This window comes from Physeter macrocephalus, chromosome 8 (genome assembly GCF_002837175.3).
Source record: "Physeter macrocephalus isolate SW-GA chromosome 8, ASM283717v5, whole genome shotgun sequence".
In the NCBI taxonomy this organism is placed as follows: Eukaryota; Metazoa; Chordata; class Mammalia; order Artiodactyla; family Physeteridae; genus Physeter; species Physeter macrocephalus.
The window spans coordinates 135,012,203-135,030,161 of NC_041221.1; the positions used below are offsets into that span (position 1 = coordinate 135,012,203).

General features: G+C 42.7%; 1 protein-coding gene across 2 annotated transcripts in view; it reads right to left on the bottom strand.

The window, feature by feature from the left end:
• CTNNA1 (catenin alpha 1) overlaps nucleotides 1-17,048 on the bottom strand; it is a 197,764-nt gene extending 180,716 nt beyond the window's left edge. Inside the window, exon 1 of one of the 2 annotated variants that reach the window (XM_007108937.4) lies at nucleotides 16,935-17,048. The gene's annotated coding sequence lies outside the window, so the exon portion shown is untranslated. The remainder of the gene's footprint in view (nucleotides 1-16,934) is intronic. The other variant, XM_028493272.2, reaches the window with a different exon arrangement.
• Nucleotides 17,049-17,959: the final 911 nt, after the last annotated feature.

Sequence of the window (17,959 nt, forward strand, 5' to 3'; positions counted from 1 at the left end):
CTAAGGAAAAAAAAATGTCATGAAGAGACTAGGGGTAGGACGGGAATAAAACACAGACCTACTAGAGCATGGACTTGAGGATATAGGGAGGGGGAGGGGTAAGCTGTGATGAAGTGAGAGAGTGGCATGGACATATATACACTACCAAACGTAGGATGGATAGTTAGTGGGAAGCAGCCGCATGGCACAGGGACATCAGCTAGGTGGTTTGTGACCACCTAGAGGGGTAGGATAGGGAGGGTAAGAGGGAGGGACAGGCAAGAGGGAAGAGATATGGAAACATATGTATATGTATAACTGATTCACTTTGTTGTAAAGCAGAAACTAACACACCATTGTAAAGCAATTATACTCCAATAAAGATGTTAAAAAAAAAAAAAAGGCAAATTCTGAATCAGTAGGTCTAGGGTAGTACGTAAGAGTCTGAATTTCTCACAAGTTCCTAGGGAGAGCAGACACTGATTCTTGAACCACTCTTTAAAAGAAATCATGTTACTACATCAATGTAAAATTTCTTATATAGTGTAGTTAAGTAAGGCAATGTCCTTACTCTTAGGAGTTACATGACAAAAAACCTAAGGGTGAAATACTTGGTGTCTGCAGTCTACTTTCAAATTCCTCAGAAAAAAAGTCTATATAGAGTAATGGAGCAAATTTGAAAAATGTTAATAATTGATGAAACTAGGTGAACTGAAGAATCAAGTGCTCGTTGTATTACGCTTTCAACTTTTCTGTACGTTTGAAGAATTTCAAAAACAGTTGGGGGAAATGCTCTTACAGTCTAGAACGGAAAATAGTTACAATAAAACAGAAAGTATGGAGTTGTACAGTGAACCACCAGTGCAAAGAGGAGCACCCAGGAGGGAATCCCCAATGGCCAGAGTCCTCACTGAGGATCTGATATACTGGGAGGGAGGGAGGGCAGTCGTTTCAGTTTGTGCAAAGGGACCAGAGAACTTTGGCACCTTCCAAGAACAAGTGTGAATGAAAAATATAAGACAGATAGTGAAATGGAAGAAGATAAGGCTAAAAGATAAGCAAAGAAATTAAGAAGGAACTGGAGGTTATCTTTCTTAACTTGAAAATACCATTCTATAATACTTGAGAAATCCTGAAATGCACACCCCACCCCAGAAAAAACCCTCAAAGGAGAAAACCCCACCTCTTACAGTAACCATAGTAAAGACCAAAAGCCAACAGCAAGCGCCTTTCTGGCCAGAGCAGCACTTTCCCAATCTAAAGGACTTCACACACATGACCACAGAGCTCAGTTCCTTAAACCCCACAAGGCCCGAGCCAAGCATTTTCCTCCCCATCTATTCCCCCTTGGCCTTCCTCATCTCCACCTACCAAAGCTCCACCAAACCAGGTCCCCTAGGAGACTCTAGGCCCCTTTCCTCCTCTTCCCTCCCCTCCTCTGCACCTTAGTAAATATCTCACTCTACTAACCCTTCCCATTCTCAGGAGTCTTCTCATTTCCAATCACCCTCCAGACAGCCCCAGTTATCACTGTCATGGAATCGACTCTCCTCTGAAAAGAACTTGGCATTGCTTCCTCACCACAGGCAGGATGAAGCGGAAACTCCTACAAACAAACCTTACTCACAATGGCCTGCCAACCTCATCACCTGCCTCCACTCCAAACTCTTCTCCAGATAGTATAAGTCTCCAGACCTTTATATAACCCCTATCCTCTGCCCAGAGCACCCCTCCAGACTCTTCCATCTTCCTTCAAGGCTCACACAAATGTCCTCTGCTTTCATAGAAAGAGCTGTTCCCTCTTTCCTGGGTTCCCCCATCACTTTACAAGTATCTCTATTTCAACACTTGCCACATAGCACGATATCAGTGTTTCCATCTCCCATAAAGCTGAGAGCTCCTTTGAGTACAGAGATCATGCCTTTTTTGAGCATGGTAACTTTCATCTAACAACATTCTATAAATGATTAACTGAACTGGCTCGACTGTTTTTAGATTTCATCTAGCAACACCATGTGTGTGCAAAGGACTAAGAAATCTCTCTCCTGTTATAGATTAGCAAAACAAAAAAAAAGGCAGGCTTAATAAATGCATTGTATTTAACTGAACCCTTCCCCCTGAAATTGAGATACAGCAAACTAAACATGACCTTAGACCCTAACTCAGTAAAGATACCTAGAAAACATTACCTCTTTCACAGGTCTTAATGACACCAAAGAAGCTTATATTTCTCTCAAGGGTTGCCATCTTCCATTTCCTTGAGTTTTTTCCCTTTCTCCCAAGGGATCAAGCTCACGTTTCACTTATCCACTTCTGTGCAAAATGACAGGTTTCTAAAGATACACTTCAAAGTCAGTCCAGAGCTTTTCTGAGAACATGATGACCCCAGGTCCAAGGAGGCAAGAAAATGATAACAGATGATTATAAGAAACCTTTGCCAATTTAGAGATCCCCAGGAACAGAAAACCCCCAAGAACACTGACTCGTCAGTAATAATAACCTACCCTTTCAGCTCTGCCTTATTCAGTGCACTATCGTTTTTCACAAACCATGATTAGGAGTCTAGATTAATATTGAAATATTTAACATAATGAAATATTCAACATACCATGAGAGAATAGTAACAATGCATCTTTGCTTGGAAACAAAGCATGTATCGGAGTTGCACAGGGCAAATGGACTATTAGCAAAGGCTCCTTTCCTTCATGTAACTTGAAATGGGCAACAGTGAATGTGTTTTCTGAGTTATGATAGCACTTTCAGTTTCAAGAACAGTCTGCAGTCTAACCTAATAAACCAGTACATGTAATCTGATAATTAACCAGGCTTTCAACACACTCTTCAAATCATAATGTCTAATACTAACAAAATAAAATAAAATATAGCAATAAAACATTTTCAAAATACAACTGATGAGCCACTTACTTATGACAGTATTTAATAATAAAATCTCTGAACAAGAAAAAGAAGGAAATCCACAGCTCAATATAATGAAATGGAATAGCCAAAATGAAGTAATCCAGAAAAGAACTATCCTTTAAATTAGCAATTAAGGAATTACATCAGTTAGCTAACACTAAGATTAAACTGGATTAAATTACTTCATCACAAAAATTAAATGCAAATGATAAATTTTTTCTTCTGTAAAGCCCTCAAAGTCTTTTTTTAAAAAAATTCTTACAGATGATGGTGGGAATGTAAGTTGGTACAGCCACTATGGAAAACAGTATGGAGGTTCCTCAGAAAACTAAAAATAAAATTACCATATGATCCAGCAATCCCACTCCTGGGAATATACCCAGATAAAACTATAATTCAAAAAGATAGGGACTTCCCTGGAGGTTCAGTGGTTAAGACTCCACGCTGCCAATGTAGGTGGTGCAGGTTCCATCCCTGGTCCAGGAACTAAGATCCACATGCCATATGGAGTGGTCAAAAAGATTTTTTTTAATTAAAAAAAAAAAGAAAAGATACATGCATCCCTATGTTCATAGCAGCACTGTTTACAATAGCCAAAACATGGCAACAACCTAAATGTCCATCAACAGATGAATGGATAAAGATGTGGTACATACTAAGCATAAAAAGAAACGAAATTGAGTTATTTGTAGTGAGGTGAATGGACCTAGAGTCTGTCATAGATAGTGAAGTAAGTCAGAAAGAAAAAAAAAATACTGTATGCTAACACATGTATATGGAATCTAAGGAAAAAAAAAAGTTCATGAAGAATCTAGGGGCAAGATGGGAATAAAGACACAGACCTACTAGAGAATGGACTTGAGGATATGGGGAGGGGGAAGGGTAAGCTGTGACAAAGTAAGAGAGTGGCATGGACATATATACACTACCAAATGTAAAATAGATAGCTAGTGGGAAGCAGCCACCTAGCACAGGGAGATCAGCTCGGTGCTTTGTGACCACCTAGAACGGTGGGATAGGGAGGGTGGGAGCGAGGGAGACGCAAAAGGGAAGAGATATGGGAACATATGTATATGTATAACTGATTCATTTTATTATAAAGCAGAAACTAACACACCACTGTAAAGCAATTATACTCCAAAGACGATGTTAAAAAAAGGAACAAAAAAAAAAACTACCTCTGGGGCTTCCCTGGTGGCTCAGTGGTTGAGAGTCCGCCTGCCGATGCAGGGGACGCGGGTTCGTGACCTGGTCCGGGAGGATCCCACGTTCCGCGGAGCGGGTGGGCCCGTGAGCCATGGTCGCTGAGCCTGCGCGTCCGGAGCCTGTGCTCCTCCGCGGCGGGAGAGGCCACAACAGTGACAGGCCCGCCTACCGCAAAAAAAAAAAAAAAAAAAAAAAAAAAAACTACCTCTGAATGGAAGCACTGGCTTTAATCAGTTCTGAACTTGAACAGTCTCTTTGTTTCTCTGTACCACTAGAAAGAGTGGTGTGTTTAGCAAATATTGTTAATGTGCCTGAAAGTCTACCTTCAAAGTCTCTACAGAGGTTTAACTGTATATAAGACAAGGGTCACCCTTAGGGTTCTAGTTTTAATCCATTTTATAAAACTAAGACTGTAGTGTCCTCTGTATTCCTTTAGCATCATCTAAATAAAGTTCTAACTAATATTTCCAAATGTTATGTTATCTTACAGGTGAAGGGCAACCACAGGTTTAAATGAAGACAAACTGTAAGCATGCAGGCCGTTGTTGTGTTGGAAATGTGACTGTTAAAATTCTCTAAGTTTCGCAGTTTTGTCCCCCCAAAATAAAAATGTGGTACACATATACAATGGCATACTACTCAGCCATAAAAAAGAATGAAATAATGCCATTTGCAGCAACATGGATGCAACCAGAGATCATACTAAGTGAAGTAAGTCAGAAAGAGAAAGACAAATACCATATGATATCACTTACATGTGGAATCTAAAATATGGCACAAATGAACCTACCTACAAAACAGAAACAGAATCACAGACATAGAGAACAAACTTGTGGTTGCCCAGGGGAAGGTGAGGAGGGAGAGGGATGGACTGGGAGTTTGAGGTTCATAGATGCAAACTATTACATTTAGAATGGATAAACAACAAGGTCCTAATGTATAGCACAGGGAAATATATTCAATATCCTGTGATAAACCATAATGGAAAGGAATATTTTAAAAATGCAAAAAAAAATTCTTACAGATGAAAATTACAACTTCCACAATAAAATTCCCTCTCTTCTTTTACTACGATGGGACCATTGAACAGATGACAAGAAATTTTAAAAATCTAATCACACTACTCATACAATGCTTGTTCCAAATGATCAAATCTTTGTTACAAATATTTAGAATAACACTCAAAGTTGCCTTGCAAACTGTATTTACCTTATACGCATTGCTCCAAACTTGCAGCCAGTGAAAAAGCACAAATTAAATCCCAATCAAAAGGGGGTTTGATAGATGACAGCCCATCAACAAGTAAATAGAAATGCATGGTAATTTCAAGCTCCATTAGAAATGGAGTTGGGGGTATGCTTGCACACAGAGAAAGTTTGATAGTTATAAAAAAAAAAAACTAAAGGGGAAAATAATGAACATTTAGATGCTCCAACAGAGAAAGGGCAATGCTGAAGTTTTATTTTGAAGCACGGTTATTTCTGCACACTCTGAACTTTCAATAATGGATAAATTTAGTATAGTGCTCTTGCAAGTGAACAAAACAGCATGAGACAGGGCAAGTAAAGCCAGACTGTTCACCTCCCTACACAGTTCGGCCCATTCAGCCGAGGCCCACAACATGGGGGGCTGAGCCGACCACCATGCTGCACAAGCAACAAATACCACCCTCAATGTCTGGAAGCAAGCACAGGGGCACCTAGGCAAATTTTAGGACTGTTACTCTGTGAGACTCTCCGCAATGCCTGATGTGTTTAACTTTTTTTCTTAAGAGAAAACAGAAGGTACTAATAAAACAAATCCTCCAACACATAAGGTATAACCAAAATTCCTTTAAGACTTCTAAGTGTGTGTGGCTTCACAGTCCCTCAAGAGGAAAAAATGATTTGGGCTGGGAAAGCAGAAAGGATAACTGATTTCATGTTTTTCAATATTTGTTTATCTCTATACAGAAGGTCAAACTTGCAAAATACATACTTTTTGAATGAATGTATTTTTACCTATTTTTTCACTTTTTATATGCAGTAAAATTCACTCTAGTATACTATTCTACAACTTTTGACAAACTCAGTTGTGTAATCACCTCCATAATAAAGAGATAGAACAGTTTTTTTTGTTTGTTTGTTTGTTTTGTGGTACGCAGGCCTCTCGCTGTTGTGGCCTCTCCCGTTGCGAAGCCCAGAGATAGAACAGTTTAAAGAATTTATTTTATTTTCACAACAGCACACACATACAACTGAACCATAGACCCTAACTGTACAAAAGATTATTCACTTCAAGAGCAAATTTGGCATCAAATTACTGCAAAGCTACAGTAATCAAAACAGTGTGGTGGGCTTCCCTAGTGGCGCAGTGGTTCAGAGTCCGCCTGCCGATGCAGGGCACGCGGGTTCGTGCCCAGGTCCGGGAGGATCCCACATGCTGCAGAGCGGCTGGGCCCGTGAGCCATGGCCGATGAGCCTGCAGGTCTGGAGCCTGTGCTCCTCCGCGGGAGAGGCCACAGCAGTGAGAGGCCCGCATACCAAAAACAAAACAAACAAACAAAAAAAAACAGTGTGGTACTGGCATAAAGACAGACACAGAGATCAATAGAACAAAATCGAGAACCCAGAAACAAATCGTCTCATAGTCAAATGATTTTCGAAAAGGTGTCAAAACCACTCAATGAGGAAAGGACAGTCTTTTCAATAAGTTGGGCTGAGAAAACTAGATATCCACATGTAAAACAATGAACGTGGACTCTTACCTAATATCATATATAATAATAAACTCAAAATGGATCAAACATCTAAATGTAAGAGCTAAAACTATAAAACTCTTAAAAAAAATAAAATCACAGGGGGACTTTCCTGGTGGCACAGTGGGTAAGAATCCACCTGCCAATGCAGGGGACACGGGTTCAATCCCTGGTCCAGGAAGATCCCACATGCTGCAGAGCAACTAAACCTGTGTGCCACAACTACTGAGCCTGCACTCTAGAGCCCGCAAGCCACAACTACTGAGCCCGCGTGTCACAACTACTGAAGCCCACGCGCCTAGAGCTGGTTCTCCACAACAAGAGAAGCCACCGCAATAAGAAGCCCACACACCACAACGAAGAGTAGCCCCCACTCGCCACAAGTAGAGAAAGCCCATGTGCAGCAACGAAGACCCAAAACGCAGCCAAAAATAAATAAATAAATTTTTAAAAAATCACAGGGCAAGTTTCATGACATTGGACTTAGTAATGATTTCCTGGATATGACACCAAAGGCACAGGTAACAAAAGAAAAAAAGAGATAAACTTCATCAAAATAAAAACCTGTGTGTACCAAAGGACATTATGAACAGAGTGAAAAGGCAATCCAGACAACAGAAGAAAATAACTGCAAAACATACATGTGAAAAGAGATTAGTATCCAGAATATATAGAAAAGTAAACCTCAACAACCAAAAAAAAAAAAACAACTCAATGATGTGCAAACACTTGAATAGACATTTCTCCAGAGATATACAAATGGCCAATAAACCCATGAAAAGCTACTCAATATCACTAATCATTTGGGGAATGCACATCAAAACTATAATGAGATACCATATCACATTCATTAAGATGGCTACTATCAAAAAAAAAAAAAGAAAAAAGAAAATAACAAGTGTTGGTAAGGATGTGGAGAAATCAGAACCCTTGTACCCTGCTGGTTGGAATGCAAAATGGTCAGCCACTGTGGAAAACAGTATGGCAGTTTCTCAAAAAGTTAAAAATAAACTTACCATATAATCCAGCAATTCCACTTCTGGGTATATATCCAAAAGAACTGAAAACAGTGTCTCGAAGAGATATTTGTATACCCATGTTCACAGCAGTACTATTCACAGCAGAACTATCCAAATGCTTATTAGCAAATGAACGGATAAGCAAACTGAGATATATATAAAATATTATTCAGTCTTAAAAAGGGAAGGAAATTCTGATATATGCTACAACATGGATGGACCCTGAGGACATTATGCTAAGTAATGCTTAAGTAACATAAGCTAGTCACAAAAAGATTAAGATTCCACTTATATGAGTTACCTAGAGTAGTCAAAGAGACAGAAAGAAAGGTGGTTGTCAGGAGTTGGGGTAAGGGGGTAATGGGGACTTGAAGTTTAATGGGTATAGTTTTAATTTTACAACATCAAAAGACTTCTGGAGATAAATGGTGGTGATGACTGCACAATATGAATGTACTTAATACCACTGAACTATACATTTAAAAATGGTTATGTTGGTAAATTTTATGTTATGTGTATTTTACAATTTTTTAATTTAAGAAAAAAAAGGAAGGGAAGAAAATTCTGACACATGCTACAACACAGATGAACCTCAAAGGTTAAGTGAAATAAGCCAGAGACAATAGGACAAATATATGATTCCACTTATATGAGATACCTAGAATAGGCAAATTCATAAAGAAAAAAAGTAGATAAGGGCTCCCCTGGTGGCGCAATGGTTGAGAGTCCGCCTGCCAATGCAGGGGACATGGGTTCGTGTCCCGGTCCAGGATCCCACATGCCGCGGAGCAGCTGGGCCCGTGAACCATGGCCGCTGAGCCTGCGCTTCCGGAGCCTGTGCTCCGCAACGGGAGAGACCACAACGGTTAGAGGCCCGTGTACCGCAAAAAAAAAAAAAAAAAAAGTAGATAAGAGGTTACCAGGGGCTGGAGAGAGGGCACGATGGGGAGTTACTGTTAAATGAGTAGAGTTCCTGTTTAGAATGATGGAAAAGTTCTGAAATGGATGGTGATGATGGTTGCACAACACTGTAAATGCACTTAATGCTTAAAAATAGTGAAAATGGTAAATTTTATGTTATGTATATTTAACCCCAATTTTAAAACATTATTTTAAGAGTAGCAAATCTTTTCCCCCAGGAATTCCACTTCTAAGAAGTTTCCCTTAAGAAGTAAGGACAGGGCTTCCCTGGTGGCGCAGTGGTTGATAATCCGCCTGCCGATGCAGGGGACACGGGTTCGTGCCCCGGTCCGGGAAGATCCCACATGGGAAGATCCCACATGCCGCGGAGCGGCTGGGCCCGTGAGCCATGGCCGCTGAGCCTGTGCGTCCGGAGCCTGTGCTCCGCAACGCGAGAGGCCACAACAGTGAGAGGCCCGCATACCACAAGAAAAAAAAAAAAAAAAAAAAGTAAGGACAGGCAAAAGATTCAGCTACAAATTAAAGCAGCTCTGGAAGCAAATGAAATGTCCAACAGAGGACTGATTAAAGAAGCTATATTGGAACAGTAGGGGATCATTAATATGCTAACAGTGTGAGATTAACCATATTTCATCAATTCTAAAGCATACATATTTCACATCTTTAAGTCTCTAAAATTTGGATGTGTCTTACAATTGATGGCATTTCCTAGTTTATTTGGCAGTGTTTATTTTCTTAGTGGTACATAAAGGTTAATCTTAATGCTATTAATAGGGGATATGTTCAAGTATGATAAATGGACAGCAGATTACAAAAGAGCAAATAAGGTAAAATCTAGTTTTTATAAAAGTTATACATAGTCAACACACATACCTAGAAAAAAATATCACAGGATGTACACCGAAATGTTAACAGTGTTTATCTCTAGGTGATATAAATATGAATTTTTTTTAATAAAGTTGTTGACTTTTTTTGTTACTGTTTTTAATCTTTCAGCCGTGCAGCACAGCACATGGGATCTTATTCCCTGGTCAGGGATCAAACTCTCGCCCCCCTGCATTGGAAGTGCGCAGTCTTAACCACTGGACCACCAGGGAAGTCTCAGTGGTTTTATTTTTTTAAAAAACTTAAATAAACTGGATGTAAAGCCATGCTGTCTCCACCCCCATATCAATCTGGCACAATCCTATATATAGCATAAGTATATCTACTCATATTAGATATGAGTCAGATATCACAAAAGTCTAAAAGATACAAAAGAATGTTAATTGCCTTGAAGGAGCTCAGCATGTAACAAAAGAATTTATGGTCCACAAGAGTCTTTACCAAGGTAAATCAGCAACTCAGTGCTATGTAAATAACTGAACTAGTGCACTGGTTTTACTGATAAGACAACTTAATATGAACCAAAACATGTCCTGTCCAGCAGTCCATAACTAAAAGAATAAATTAGCATTCTATCATGTTAGACATTAAAATAAATATCCTTTATAAGTCATCTTAGTCATTACATAGATGACAAAGTTCAAACTCTCCAACTGAGACTCATAAGATTAAAAACCCCTAAAAGCAGGTTAACATCATAAATCATCAGATAATAGACACATAATCAATGACAAATTAGCAACAGCAGGAAACACCTTACCATACAATTATTATTTGCTATGACATTTTAAGAACTACATTTAAAAAAATTCTTTCCAGAAGTTGGCTACAATAAAAACTTTAGTTCCTGCCCTCAAAGTAGACACAGCTCAGCTGGGGTGGGGGTGGAGAGAGACACATAGGGAAAAGCTCTATGACACTGGATTTGGCAATGACTTCTTAGAAGATACCAAAAGCATGAGCAACAAAAGAAAAAACAAATAAATGGAACTTGATCAAAATTTAAAGCTTTTTAACATCAAAGGACATATCAACAGGGTAAAACTGAGAGAAAATATTGCAAGTCCTCTATCTAAGAAGTGATTAACAGCCAGAACATACAAAGAACTCCTATAACTCAACAACAACAAAAAAACCCAAACAATTAAAATGGCCAAAGGACATGAATAGAGATTTCTTCAAAGAAAATATACAAATGGCCAATAATCACATGAAAAATGCTCAACAACACTAAACATTAGAGAAAGGCAAATCAAAACCACAATGAAACATCAACTCACATCCATTAGGATGACTATTATTAAAAAGTAAATAAATTTTTTTAATTAAAAAACAGAAAATAACAAGCGTTGGTGAAAATGTGAAGAACATGGAACACTTACACATTGCTGTTAGGAATGTAAAGTAACATAGCTACTGTGGAAAACAGTATGGCAGTTCCTCAAAAATTTAAGCGTAGAATTACCATACCAAATGATCTAGAAATTCCACTTCTGGGTATATACCCAAAAGAGCTGAAAGCAGTGACACAAACACATAGTTGCACACCGATGTTCACAGCAGCATTATCCACAATGGCCAAAATATGGAGGCAACCCAAGTGTTCATCAACAGATGAATGGATAATGGAATGTTACTCAACTTTAAAAAGGAAGGAAATGGGCTTCCCTGGTGGCGCAGTGGTTGCGCGTCTGCCTGCCGATGCAGGGGAACCGGGTTCGCGCCCCGGTCTGGGAGGACCCCACATGCCGCGGGGCGGCGGGGCCCGTGAGCCATGGCTGCTGAGCCTGCGCGTCCGGAGCCTGTGCTCCGCAACGGGAGAAGCCACAACAGAGGGAGGCCCGCATACCACAAAAAAAATAAAAAAATAAAAAGGAAGGAAATTCTGACACATGCTACAACATGGGTGAGTCCTGAAGGCATTATGCTAAGTAAAATAAGCCAGGTACTTAATATAGTTAATAATTCAAAGTGACAGAAAGTACAATGGTGGTTGCCCTTGGGCTGGGGGGAGAGGAAATGGAGAGTTATTGTTTAATGGATATGCAGTTTCAGTTTAGGACAATGAAAAATTTTTCTGGATATGGATAGCAGTAGTGGTTATACAACAACATGAATGTACTTAATGCCACTGAAGTGTACACATAAAGATAATTTAAATGGTAAGTTTTGTTATGTATATTTTATTTTAAAAACTAGTGAGGAGGGGCTTCCCTGGTGGTGCAGTGATTGCGCGTCCGCCTGCCGATGCAGGGGAACCGGGTTCGCGCCCCGGTCTGGGAGGATCCCACATGCCGCGGAGCGGCTGGGCCCGTGAGCCACGGCCGCTGAGCCTGCGCGTCCGGAGCCTGTGCTCCTTAACGGGAGAGGCCGCAGCAGAGGGAGGTCCGCGTACCACAAAAAAAAAAAAAAAAAAACTAGTGAGGAGTTTCCCTGGTGGCGCAGTGGTTGAGAGTCCGCCTGCCGATGCAGGGGACACGGGTTCGTGCCCTGGTCCGGGAAGATCCCACATGCCGAGGAGCGGCTGGGCCCTTGAGCCATGGCCGCTGGGCCTGTGCGTCCGCTCCGCAACGGGAGAGGCCACAACAGTGAGAGGTCCGCGTACCAAGAAAAAAAAAACTAGTGAGAATGTCATAATCAGGTGCAAATTTTAGAATTTCAGAAAAGTTAAAGATCACTTTCAGCAACGAAGATCAATGTCTCAATAGAAAAAGCATATCAATCAGCCTTCGATGGATAGCATTTGTGTCAGAGAAGGATGGAGTATTCCAAAACAAATGCCCGGCAGATGCAGAGACATATAGCAACAATTCACAATAGAAAATAAGGCTGAAAAATAAGTCAGGGCCAGGACTTAGAAGGTGCTGAATGCCTATCTAAGATTCTGACTAGTGCAACAACAAGACAGCAGTACATTTCCCAAAAGAAGAATGAGTACTGCTTATGTGTAAAAGACTGAATGGTGGAGGGGAAGACAGTAAGAAATTCAACTAACTTCAGCAAACACTTACAGAGCAACAACAGTGTTCCAAATTCTCAGATTATAAAAACTGAAGGGAGAGGAGGGGTGGGTGGTGACTGCAAAGAGATTTCTAGAGTACTGGTAATTTTGTTTCTTGATCAGGATGGTGTCTATGGGTGGTATTCACTCAAATAATTCATTAGACAGATACTGCTATAATTTGAATACTTTTCTACATGTATGTTATACTTTAATTTTTTAAAGTTTTATTAAAAATAAAGGCTAAGACCCAACTACTAAGAAACCCCCAGCTGAGAGGAAGTAATCCATAAAAATATTTACCAAATGACATGAAAGATGCAACCACAGAATATGTACAAGGTACCCAAGAAGCACTGAGATCCAAGAGAAAATGCAAAGGCACTAACATCTAAGGTAAGTTTTAAAGAATAAACAAGTTTGTCAGATGGATGAGAAAAATAGTGCTCCAAGCAAAGGAAAAAATATGAAAAAGGCACCAAAGCAAACAATAGAACAATTTATCCAGAGAACTACAAGTAGTTTTGATAGTTCAAAGATAAGAAGATAATCTAAACTAGAGTGGAAGCAGAGAGAAGGGAAAACAGGAATTTATGTAAGAGGAAGACCAGATGTAAAGGATTTCAACTGATTAGATCTGGGTGGAAAGGAATAAGAATGGAATGAGGATGGTTCTCAACTTGCCCATAACAGCAGCTTGGTCATCAAGGCCCTCCATAATCTGACTGTTGGCTCATCTGTCATAGTTCCAACCACAAGCCAGACTCCAGACAGAAAAGACTCCTTCCTCCTTCATTCAACGTGCATCTAATTTTTTCTTTAATCTCCAGGCCAGGTACCATGCCGAAGGCTAAGGCTCACTTTCTAGCGGGAAAGGCAAACAGGGATATCAATAACAAGGTACAGTACAGTGGAGTATACCAGCTAGTGGGAGGAAGTTTGCTACCGAAAAGGAAAGTGCTAGCTTGAGTCTTGTGATAGGACTACGAGCTCATTATAAAAGTGATGGAATACAAATTGGGGGAGTGGGGGAGAACAAGGTGCATCACTGAGCAAACAACAAAACAACAGTAACAGATAATCCTAGGCCCCTACATCCAATTTATATGTAAGGCCTATCTCATTTCTCCAAAATACAGCTCCCTTTAACCCACCACCTTCACTCCCACAATCTTCTTAGCTCAACTCCCTACTTCCACTTGTACACATATACAAGCCTTGCAAGCACTAGCAGGAGCAATCTTTTTTTTTTAAACTATTTTTTTTTTAACCCACATTTGTTTATTTATTTATTTTTGGCTGTGTTGGGTCTTCGTTTCTGTGCGAGGGCTTTCTCTAGTTGTGGCAAGCAGGGGCTACTCTTCATCACGGTGCCCGGGCAGCTCACTATCGGTGCGAGGGCTTTCTCTAGTTGTGGCAAGCAGGGGCCACTCTTCATCACGGTGCGCGGGCCTCTCACTATCGCAGCCTCTCTTGTTGCAGAGCACAGGCTCCAGGCGCGCAGGCTCAGTAGTTGTGGCTCACGGGCCTAGATGCTCCGCGGCATGTGGGATCTTCCCAGACCAGGGCTCGAACCCGTGTCCCCTGCATTAGCAGACAGATTCTCAACTACTGTACCACCAGGGAAGCCCAGGAGCAATCTTCTTAAAAAGGAAATCAGATCATGAAACTTCCTACAATGGCTTCTTACAGCTCTTAGAAGAAAATCCAAATATGTGACCTGGAGTTTCCTGGCAATCTCATGTTAAGGCCTTCTCCCATCCTAGAAGTATTCAAGCTACACAAGTCTTCTCTTAGGTCTCTAAACACATGGAGTTCTCTCCTGTCTCAGGACCCTTATTTACACAAGCAGAATATCCTGTTCCCTCTGTCTAGATCTTCATCAGCACACAAACCACTACTCCCAACAACCAGGTCTGTCTGTCACGTCTCACACTACTGCTACTTTCTCAAAGAAATCCTAGGACTCTGCCAGTTACTGCCTATCTCTACATCTGGTTTAGGTCTAAAGAAGAAAAAGGTGTCTCATTTTGGTCCTCTTGAGTTTTTTTGGTTTTTTTGTTTTTGTTTTCTTTTTGTCTGCGTTGGGTCTTCCTTGCTGTGTGCGGGCTTTCTCTAGTTGCGGCTCATTGCAGTGTGCCAGCTTCTCATTGCAGTGACTTCTCTTGTTGCGGAGCACAGGCTCTAGGTGCACAGGCTTCAGTAGTTGTGGCACGTGGGCTCAATAGTTGTGGCACAAGGGCTTAGCAGCTCCGCAGCATGTGGGATCTTCCCAGACCAGGGCTCGAAACCCATGTCCCCTGCACTGACAGGTGGATTCTTAACCGCTGCGCCACCAGGGAAGCCCGGTCCTCTTGAGTTTGAGATGCCCCTGGGGGCGCCCAAGCAGCTCTCCAGTGCACAGGTGACCATGTGGATGACGTGAAACATCTGCACTCAAAATAGAAGCTTCCACTTTAGCACAAGTATTGGACTTTAGCATAAGTCTGATGGCAGGGAGACTGCACAGAGAATTGATTCTCAACTTGGAGGGAGAGGGCACCTGTGATCTCTTAAGTCACCATAGGAATGAGATGTTACTGATGGAAGAAGGGTGATACCACATCAACGGTGTGAAATACTGAGATATGCTGGACAGAATCCTGGATATGAGTGTACTGAACAACAACAAAAAGACTGAGAAACAAGAGCCAAAACTATAAGGAAAACCAGGAAAGATTTACATCACAATTCCACAAACTCCTTCGCCCTATTATGCTTCCTCCCAATCAAACCCTACTCCTGTTTCATCCAGTTCAAATGCCGTCCCCTCCTGGAAGCATTAGCCCCCACTCCACATCTCCACCAGTTTTTATCATTATTATTATGTAAAACTGACCCATGCACAAGTTTCTCAACAGTAGTGTTATGGTACTAAACGCCATCAGCCTTGTACTACACCTGGGGTGTGTGTGTCTCCTCCTTATTACAACTGTGAGCTCTTGAGGGCAGAGACCATTTCTTAATCAACTGTGGTCCCTTAAGAAAGTGGATAAATTATTTTTTAATTTGGTAAAAGTCAAAAAGGGTAAATAATTGCGCAGAGGCTTTGGATAATTTCTCAACCCTTCCCTCTTGTAAAATAAAGTAACACATCTTAATTTGATTTATAAATTCATACTTTCCCAAAGTAACATACACCTGTACAGTCTTTAAGAATCACTGCTAAACAAAATATCCTCTCATCGAAATGCCTTTCCTGTTGCAACAACACAGTGGTGTAATCATTTCCTTCATCATAAACATGAAATGTCCTTAATTTAGTTGGAGACTTAACATATCTTACTCTTTTCTAAATTATTCTAAGTTTTGTACAAAACAAACACACCAAAAAAAATGTTACAAAGACGCGGGAGTACATAAGAGGTTGTCAGTCCTGGATCTGAGCCAACTGCCGCCTGCATTATTGGGAAGCCATTCCTGCCAAGCCAAGGTTAGGCATTCAGTCAACATTTTTTCCAACAAGTGCTTCGCACACGCACACTCCTTTAAAAGTCAACAACAACAACAAAAAGGTTCCAAGGACATTCGTGAAAATTAGTACTAATCAGTGTTAAGTGCGTCCAATTAACCAGCACAAGAAGTCTGAGTAATTTCACAACAAAGGTTAACACGGTGCACGCCAGAAGTCCACACGGGCGTGGCTGCCCTTCCCAGCCAGACTGTGTCAGAGAAAAGGGCCACTCAAACTTTCACATACGCTCGGGCCGGGAATGCGGGGCTGCGGGCCCAGCAAACGTCCTGTCCACCTGACCAGGAAGTTTCGGTGGCGGGGGTGCGACCACAGAAACCACAAACCACACGTACTTCAATGGAAAACTCAACTCCCGGACCCGCCCGCACCTGGAACAACGCGCGACTCTTCCCCACAAGGAAGGCAGCCGAGGGGGCCCAGCGCGGGCCTGGCGCGCGCACCAAGCCCACTTGAACAAAGTTTAGAAACCGGGAGAAACTTTCAAGCGAGGAAGCGCCGCGGCGGCGCAGGGCCGGCGGCTCGCTCTGCTCCAGCCGCCGCGGCCCCTCAACTTCCCGAGCGCCAGGAAACGCCGACCCCGCTCGGCCAGGGCCCAGGCCCGGGGCGCCGCCGGGGAAGCGGGCAGGAGGCCGCACCAGCGCCCGCCCGGAGCGCGATTCCGGGCGGGGTCGTGGAGGTGACCGCGCCCGGCCCGCCCACCCGAGGAGCCCCTCGGCCCGGCTGGGGAGCCCACACCCGCACGAAAACAATTACCTGCGGCGAGCTTGGCGAGTGCAGGAAGTTCCCCGAAGCCCGAAGCCGACCGCCGCCGCTTTGTCTCCGCCTGTCCGGCTCCGAGGAGGAAATGGGCCGCCCGGCGCCCCCAGCCCCGCCCGCCCTTCCCAGCACCTCCCTCCGGCGCGCTCTTCCCGGCGCCTCCCGCTGCAGCCCAGCTTTCCCGGTCCTCGATTTGGGGAAAGCCCTCGACCAAAGAGCCTGACAGTGCCAGGCCTGGACCCCCAACAGGACCTCTTGCTCTCCGCCCCTCACCCCTGAGTTACTTAATCCCAGGACCCTAGTGATCTAGGGATGGGAGTGACCCTCCCCCCCCCCACCCCCGAGAGGAAGGAGGAGCGCTGACTCCTGGAACAGCCCGCGAGCGGGGGAGGGCAGGTGAGTCACCGCTCCGCTCACAGGTGAGTCTCCGGGCGCGGCCTGCTCAAGCCCCACCGCCCGCTGGTGCCCCAGGGACCGGGTGAGGCGACGCAGAGTCCTGGGCCCTCTCCTCTGAGGAGTGCCACAGGTGTTCGGAGTAACAGGCTTCCGGAAAAGTGCTCTAGGTCCACCCACTGGTTTTACAGAAGGAGAAACTGAGGCCTCACAGCTTGAGGCGAAGTGGAAGTAGAATCCGACTCTGGGGACCTCATAATGTGCGATGGAAGCCCTTCTAGAAGTCACCTAACTCATCTGTCACTTGACAGATGGGGAAACCGAGAGCTCTCTTGATGGAGGACAAGAGGCTTCTCACATCAGTGTCCCCTCGTGAGATTGCCCCCCCCCACACACACACACACACACATACGTACACACAAATTTGAAGGACCTGGCGTCTATTCCTATCCTTCTGGACATTTACGGAATTTTATTGCCACTCTTCCTTATCTTCCTGGTGAATGTTCCCCAAAAAAACTACAAAACAAAAAACAAACCAAATACATATTCACTATCATCCTGGTATAGAAAACCCTAATGACGTTTTATCTTCATCATGGGATGATGAACGAGGTTGATTTCAGTAT